Raw genomic sequence first — 9,030 nt, forward strand, 5'->3', positions numbered from 1 at the left:
AGCCTTGAGTAATTTCAGTTCTATTTCATTGTAAATTTTTGCCAGCTTGCTTTTCAAAATAGCTTTAATTTGTTTTATCACGCTAGTAGATGTGTGGATAATTAAGCACAATGAAGGTTCTGACACACCCTGTAAACATGCATCCCTACACACACCTTGTATGCACCCATGTACACACCCAGAATGATTGTATTAATAAAACATGTACCTCTTTCACTGACTAGCATGTAAGGCATCCTGAACAACAGAATTACTTTTTCAAGCAAAAATTTAGCCAGCTCTCAATGGTTTTTAAAAGGTTGCAGCTGGCATATGTGATATTTTTGAACATTAAATAACCACCTTGTCACACATCTTGCTCAAACGTGTTGTACTAGGTGGATGGGCCATGGTGCAAACCTTGTTTGATTAATTAGCACTGAAATTCCTTTCTTAGATACATCATCAATTCTATTGGCAGCAGTCAGAAACCTCAGAAGGAGAGACTGGGGCGCCACTGTGTAGCCGTCATTAGAAAATCTCACTTGACAGGCATCATCCAAATAACAGCTTTAAGTAGTCCACAGCTGTTTTTTGGAGGTAGGTGCAACTTGGAATTCTGCAAGGTAAGTCAGATCATGGATGTGTCGTAGGCACAGCTTGCTACTTGGTGTGATAATCATCCAAAGTATTCTTTTTGAGATGTTATTAGTTCCACCAGTGTGGTCTAAAGTTGTGTGGTAACACATGCAAGTAATATCTTCACTATACTCTGTACATGTGACAAATCAAATACTACTGCCACTCACATTTATTAAGGTAAGAGAAATGGGTTAACATATTGCAGGTATAAGGTTAGCTACTAATGGTCCACCTTTAATATGACTTCCAGAAAATAACAGATATCCTGTCGACTTCAAGAGACTGGAAAGCAGGCTCCTTTTATAGGGCACCCGGAAGTGCTCCAGGTGTTTGGTAATCTTCTTCCTGCAGCACTTCCAGTGTGGCAGAAATGCTGCACCAAGGGGCTCAGCCATTCATTCGACACCTCCTGGCAGCGTCCATGGAACCCAGTAGGGTAGCTCCAAACTCCAACTCCCAAGGAGCCCTGTGAGAGTCCGAGGCACCACTACAACCCAGGGGGTCTACCATCTAGTGTTCCGGGAGAGGTAATGCCCTGAACATGCTCTCTCCCTGGGTCCTTCCACTATTTAGGCATCCCAGTTGGCACCACACCTGTTAACAGTAATGGGTCTCATCTTCTGTCGATGTGGATATTTTCAAATGGTTAAAAACATACCAAAAAGAGCAATTTCACATTTGAGCTGATGTGTTGAAATGCTGAGTGGCAGAGCAAGTAAGAAGGAAAGCTACTGAGTAATGAACAAGTAATTAAGTTAGGTAAGAAAGATTTAAAGGTTGGGCGGATCAGCATCTGCACACAGACACACAGGATTAGCAAGAACCACATGATCAAGCTGTCAGATATTGGTAGTGACATATGAGATATGGTAACACACTCAGCTCAGTGTGGTTGGGAGCAGATAATTGGTCAACTGTGGGTGGGAAAAGAGGCCACCTAATTCATTGCGTTGCTCAAGAGAGAGTTTCTTACTTTGGAGGAACTAATACAGGAATATTTTCTTTTTCTTGGAGGGTATAATGAATCATGCAGATCTAGGAGGTACTGGATCACCACTTTGGGGTTAAATTGCAGTTTACAGCCCCTAGTAGGTTCCTTCCTACTAGGTTTTGCTGGAGTTTTTATTGAAAACAAAAAGGAGTAGTCATCCTGCAGTGAGCCTACCCGAATAGGGTTGCTCACATTTTTTGGGACAAAGGCATTTATGCCTTCTACTCTTACTATAAGAGAGAAGTGCTTCTGCAGTTGGATCTTGGAAAGTTCTGATGTTTTAAGTGTAGAGCAAGTTGCCGCAATGTCAATTAAAAACTTAGTAGGCTTCCCTGAAACTCGTACGGTGACAGAGACTTTTAGCTAGGGCTGGCATTAACAATTACTCTGGTATAGTTTTATGCTCTGTTATTATTATTTATTATTTATTTAGCAGACACCTTTATCCAATAACAGCTTTATTTATTTAGCAGACACTTTGTCATATATGCCTAGTACATGCAATGGTTACAGTAATTCCTTCAGCTTCATTCCAAATCTAGTACTGATTTGACCAAGTCTTGCAAATCAGAAGGAGTCCGAGGAAAATTGACATGTTATTGCTCCTTTCCCAGGCCTGGAAAATCCGAAAAGTGGGTAATCCTTCAGATATGCCTTTTTGATGGCTACACATGTACTAACTGATAGGAGAGAAGACATTGTCCTGGTCCAAAGATTTATAATCATGGATGGAAGAATGGTATATAGGGAATGGGGTATGGGGCGTTTGCAAGATTCATGTAATATAGCTGATAGAAAATTGTTACAGTATAAAGCAGATAACAAAATGTATACAATTTACGTTAACTGGCACACTTCAAGTAAGAACAGTAAATTACTATTATGATTTACCCCTGTTTATAAAACTTGAAAAGGTTAAAGCCTCAAAAACAAGGCAGGATCTGATGGCTGTATTCTGAGCATGCCCTTATTTTCCACAGAATAAAACCGAACAGAACTCAATTAAATGTCTTCAAAATCAGGTTAAAATAATAACTCTGACACTCACTTGGACTCAGACATTTCTGCTATGACTGCTTTGAGAAGATCACATGCTGATCTCCACGGTCTGATAAAGAACTCTCCAAGGAGTGGAGGATGCATCTGTCTATGACAGAGTTACTAGAGCAGGCATGGTATCCTTCATTGAGGACAAGAAATCTTTTGTTTTGGAACAAGTCTCCATGATAAATGTGATCATATAAGAAAGCCTATCTGAGTTGAGAGCTGAAATATCCAAGATAATGGCAGAGCAAGAGACAATTGCAAAAGAGATTGCCACAAAAAAATGGCCACAAGTTGCCATGTGCAGGAACCCAAAAGCCTCTGATACAAAGTCACTACTCTTGTGGCTAAGCTCACTGAAGCTGAAGATAAAGTCTGCCATTTACCTCCATATCCTGAGTCTAAAAGAAGATTTATATGGTGAGGACATGCTATCCTTCTAGAAAAAATTATGCGGGAATATCTTTCTAGGCTTAAATGACTTTGATCCAGAGATAGAGAGATACCACAGCATTTATCCCAGGTGTGACACCCCAGTACATCCATGGTCTCTTATTTTAAAATTTCTGAATTACAAAGACCATCAGTAGATTCTTCAAGGTACACGGAATAGTGTCAATCTATTAGTGTGTTGTTATCCTGAAAAAAATACTCATGGCCAGAGGACACCCTTCACCTTGCAAACTTTCAGGGAAGTTGCTAAATTACTCTCTCTCTCTTAAGCAGAACGGTTTAATCAAACACTCAAACAAATGCTTTGTAAGGTGGTCAGTGAGGATGGGAGAAACAGGGATCAGCTACTCCCCCTCGTGCTTTTTGCTTATAGGCCTGCATGGGCTTCTCCCCATTTGAATTACTATACAGATACCAACCTTGAGGACTATTGGACATTTTAAAAAAGGTAGGAAAGGAGAGACACTTCATTCTACTAATATTATAGAATATATTGCACAATTACATAATAGATTTGAAAAAATTTGGCCAATCCTAAATGAAAAAATGGGGCATTAGCAGGCATCCCAAGCTTGCTATTATGACCGCCACACAACACTTTAGGAATTCCAGCCCAGAGATTGAGACATGGTCTTGATTCCTAATTCCCACTCCAGAGTGTTGGCACATTGGCAAGGCTCATATGAAATTAAGGAGAGGAAGGGGCTGGTTGACTATTTTGTCAAAGAACTGAATAGATGACCGGCCGAACAAGTATACCATGTGAATCTGCTGAAACCGTGGAAGGACAGGGACCCTGATCCCTACTCCGGACAGCCTCATTACTACTTCACTCAAAAGAACACCTTAATTTCGGGCCATAATTTGACGTCCACTAAGCAACAAGATCTCAAGGTAGCCATCTTGTCTGGCTCGGAAGTGGTGAATGAGCGACCCTGAAAAAAATGTCTGATTGCACATGACATCATTACTCATTACTCATGACTCATAATATTATTATTTTCCTGATCCTTTCTCTCTTTCTCCCTCTGCAGACCAGCTGACTGACAACGCTTTCACCACTGACATCATCTCCAGTGTGATCACCCCTTCCTGTTGTTACTCCTCCTAAGCCAGCATTCAAGTTTCTTCCTTTAGTTCTTTATTGGACTCCTGTTTGTGCCCCAAACCTTTTTCTGTTTTTATCTCCTTATTACTTGGAGTTTTTTAACTCAGCCCTTTTGGGTGCCGTGGGTACAGACATGGTTCTGCAAGGACTGAGGAGCCTTGTGGCATGGGGTTTCCGCCTCACCAGGAAGTGGTGACAGACCAAGTGGGCGGATGTTCAGAAGCACTTCTGGCATGGCTAAAATGAAAAGGGACTATCTGCTTCACATTAATGAACCAGAGTTGGGTGGAAGGTGGACAAAGCTTGCTGGGAGGAGAGGAGGAGGCAGACACCAAGAGACAGAGTGAGAGAGAAGAAAGAAATAATTGTACTTGTGTTTATTCTGATACTTATGCCATTCGTGGGAAATGCTGGTTATAAGAAGAGTTTTCCGTATTAAAGGCTCTTTGTGCTTTGAACTTGTGCCCTGTGTCTGTCTGTGTTGGATATGGGGAGATGGAGTGCCCCTGGTGTCCACAATATATGTAGCATAGATGTAGTTCTCTACAAAAAAATATTTACCGGTATTTGCAGATTATGTTCTGTTATATTTGGGAAATGCACCTCTTGACCTACCCCATGTACTTAACCTATTTGATATCAACGAACCCCTGTTTGGCTACAGAATGAACTGGAATAAGTCCTCCCTCCTTCCCCTTAATCAATTGTGTTTCCTGTCTTCTCTTCTTTGGGCAGGGGCTTTCAGATATCTGGATGTGTGCATCTCTGCCTTTCTATGTGAGTTTACATCCTCTAGCTGCTGCCATATTTTGAAAGACATTAAAGACTGCATTTCCTCAAGGTCCTCCCTTTCCCTTTTCCCATATTTCTTATGCCCATCAAACATAGTGTCATGTTAAGAAATAATTAGCATCTTCATGCCTATCTCTTTAATAGCTCAGCATTAAATGTAGGTGGCAAGCCAAATGTTTTTCACAATTGGTCTAGAAGAGGTATTTGCATATTAGAAGACATCTTCAGTGGTTCAGGCCTCAAATCATTCCAGTCTTTGCAGTTCAGGTTTGCCTTTCTGGATTCCTCCTTTTTCTCTTATCTCCAGCTGAGGTCTGTTGTTAGAATATGTGGAATTTCTGTCACTTCTTCCCTCCCCCGTCACTCACTTTCCCCTTTTCAGTTCCCATATCCCCCAAATACAGACATGTAGCATCTATTTACACCTAGCTGAATAACATGTCCTGTAAACCCCTATGACTTTCCACTGTATGGTCTTGTGATCTTCTTTCTCATACCACCATGTGAAGGAATTCTGTATTCAGAAATGTTAAATGTTAAAATTCATCAAAAAACTTCAATCACCAGCATACTCAGTTCATACTTACACAAAGATTATACACAATGGCAGAAAAACCATTTGTGGATCCAGACCATTGTGTGATCTCTGTTCCTTATATGCCCCTGCCCCTTTCATTCTGGTACTCTGTAGCCAAATACCTTTTCACATCTTTCTGTGCATGTTCCCTTGTGAACCTCAGGTTCTCCTTCTTTTGGATTTCTGCACTTTGTCCCTCTCTGTATCACTCTGGCTACTGTTGCTGCAAAACTATTGCTGGCCTACTAGTTAGAGATAACTGTTGTGATCTGAGGGAGTTCCAAAAGCAGAAGTTCAAAAATGCTTTCAATAATTACCCACTAGAGGGGGTAATATACTGTCAAAAACCCTGACTAGAAACCCAAAGGGCTAAGAGAAAATTTTATAAAATAAAAAGGTTTATTTTAACAAAAGGCTATGCAAACCTCAAAGCCCTGAAGAGCACAAAGGAATTGCCTAATGCAGTCCTAATACAGAATCCAGTAGCGAGGTCAAAAACAGGGCGAAGGTTAAACAAATCAATAATCACAGTTCCAGAACAAAATCCAAAGATGAAGTTGAGAACAAAGCACAGGCTCAAAAAATCCACGAAATCCACAAAAGCAAAGCAAAAGGCACAGTAAACAAAAGAAAACAGTCCACTCCTTAGTGTGTTAGAAATGAACCACCAGGAACCATGGGAGGCCTTCCCTTAAATATGGTGGAGGACTGTTCCTATCAGTGATTTGCAGGTGGCTGCACCCTTTGGAAGCCACCCACAAAACAAGGGATAAAATCAAGGCCACATTCATTTCCAAATGAACACACAGAAAAATGTACATAATAAACAAAATAAACATTAATACATATAAATGGTATAAAATAACACAAAACAAACAAGAAACACCACTTTGGACTCCAGCCAGGGGAGACATGCTGGCTAAAACATGAAAATCACATAACTCTGTCATTTCATCTCACTGGAGACAGTAACTTAGTCTTCTTGGAACTTCCTGCATTGTGAATCAACAACTCTACAATTCAGAGTAGGCTCAGTATAGTTCAGTTGATCGGCAGATGGGTGGGAGTTGCTCCATGATGTAGTTTCTTTGTTGTTTTTCATTGTGCCTTAGACTCCTCTATGTGCTGGCCAACTGTTTGACTACTTTCCCATTTCGTTTTTTTATTTCTTTTAATTAGTGTTCACCACTTCTTAAGGCTTAGCGGAGTATTTGTGTGTGTGTGTTTTTTGTTTTTTTTTCTCACTATTGTTAATAAGATCAAAACAAAAAAGTTTTCATGTTTTTCTCTCATGTAACTATTCAACATATTTAATAAAAATTGATTGCAAAAAAGAAGATGGTTTTAAGATTTATTTTAAAAATTATTATACAAATGAGAACACAGGCAGGAATAAGGACAAAAGAAAACTAGAGGTTTGTGCTTTCACAAACAAACTGTTATGAATTCAAGAGTTCCAAAGCACAGTAAGCTCCAAAATAAGTCAATGCCCACTAGAGAGGGAAACCATCACACCCCAATTGGTGAGACAACAAATAAACTCCGAAGAAGAGAAGAGACTGAAGGAATTGCCTGAAACAACAAAAGGCAACCAAGGCAAACAATGTCCTAGTACAGAAAATACAAGAATGGTCCAAAAAAAACAGAGTACAGGTTGAAAAAATATCCAGTAATTTCAAAAACACAAAAATCAATAGAAGGACTTACCACCACCTCGAGTGAATGCAAAATGTACCACAAGGGACTATGAGTTGTTTCTGCCTTTACAGGGATAATGGCAGAACTTGGTTGGTGATGGGCAGGTGGCCTCTTGGGGAACCACACACAAAACACGTAGAACATAAAGGAAGATACACAGATACTGTACATAAAAACTAAATGTTGGAATCAAAAATGAACAAAACAACATGAAGATGGCAATTAAACCCCAACAATAAGATGAACCCTGGCTGAAATATGACACAAATCAAATCCAGAAACAAAACACAATTCCTTGATACAAAAGACTTACCAGGGAATCCAATGAAAAATCAAAATCCAAAGAGCAGGAGATAAACTCAATGCCGTAGCAGCTACTCTTCTTACTCCTACTAATGCAAGGAGCCATTCCCCACCTGCAGGGTCAGGTGGCCCATGTCCTGTAGATTCAATATACAGAACACCATGAACATAATTTAAGTGATAAGACACAACAAAACCAACCTCATACATAAACAAAAAGTAATTATGTGCAAAATTATTCACAGAAAACAACAACAAAAAAACAAGAAGGAAATACATGCAGCATTCCTTCTCTTGGTAAATTATATCCAACTAAGTTTATCCTCACCTGTTACTTTGACTTTGCAAAATCCCTTTAGTAAATTTCTTTTCTGACCACATTTGTCCTCCCTCCAAAATAACCAATGAACAAGTTGTTTAAAGGATAAAAAAACCTTTTAATTAACAAAAGGTAAAATTGGCTTTGTAATTATAACTATATAACCCCCTCCAAATATGGAAGTGTTCTTTCTTTCTAATACAGTATATCTCAGTGATGAGTTAATAAAGCTACCGTATTTCTTTTACTTAAATGTTCTCTCCATTTAAGCTGAATTATGAAAAAAACAGACATCATAAATATACATGTAATTGTTCTTACTTAACTGAATAATCAAAATTTACTTAGATTAGATTAGATTAGATTATACTTTATTTGTCCCCAATGAGAAATTAAAATTTTACAGAAGCTCCAAATAAATAAATATGATTAAAACAAACAACCCCCACCCCCAAACACACAGCTCCTTCAAAAAGCTCCCAAAACAATCATACTGTTCAAGTAAAGCACCTTTCACATTAAAGGAGAAAAAATACCACCTGACATACCATAATGTAACTCCTCATTTAAACACTTTGGCAAGTAGGTTTCACTTTCTCTAATCCTCTCTCTCTCTTGTCCAATGGTATGCAAACTCCTCGGTAGTGCCTCGCTATCTTGGTTTATCTGTCTGTGCACACTAACAGGTTTTATGCCAAAATAGTCCTTAGCTTTTGAGATACGCAAAGTAGCATTCTCACCCACTCATGTTTATATTCATAAGAGCCATGATTCTGCTATTCCTAAATATCTCAAAATAGCATAAAAACCATACTTATCCGAGTCTTGTAAAGTAAATGCTGTTTTCTCTGCATTTAATTGAATTTACAGTGCATCCGGAAAGTATTCACAGCACATCACTTTTTCCACATTTTGCTATTTACAGCCTTATTCCAAAATGGATTAAATTCATTTTTTTCCTCAGAATTCTACACACAACACCCCATAATGACAATGTGAAAAAAGTTTACTTGAGGTTTTGGCAAATTTATTAAAAATAAAAAAAATGAGAAAGCACATGTACATAAGTATTCACAGCCTTTGCCATGAAGCTCGAAATTGAGCTCAGGTGCATCCTGTTTCCC

General features: G+C 39.0%; 1 protein-coding gene across 1 annotated transcript in view; it reads right to left on the reverse strand.

The window, feature by feature from the left end:
* LOC114650848 (deoxycytidylate deaminase-like) overlaps positions 1 to 7,719 on the reverse strand; it is a 57,322-nt gene extending 49,603 nt beyond the window's left edge. The window contains exon 1 of the mRNA XM_028800740.2: positions 7,598 to 7,719. The gene's annotated coding sequence lies outside the window, so the exon portion shown is untranslated. The remainder of the gene's footprint in view (positions 1 to 7,597) is intronic.
* Positions 7,720 to 9,030: the final 1,311 nt, after the last annotated feature.

This window comes from Erpetoichthys calabaricus, chromosome 4, assembly GCF_900747795.2.
Source record: "Erpetoichthys calabaricus chromosome 4, fErpCal1.3, whole genome shotgun sequence".
NCBI classification, from domain to species: domain Eukaryota; kingdom Metazoa; phylum Chordata; class Cladistia; order Polypteriformes; family Polypteridae; genus Erpetoichthys; species Erpetoichthys calabaricus.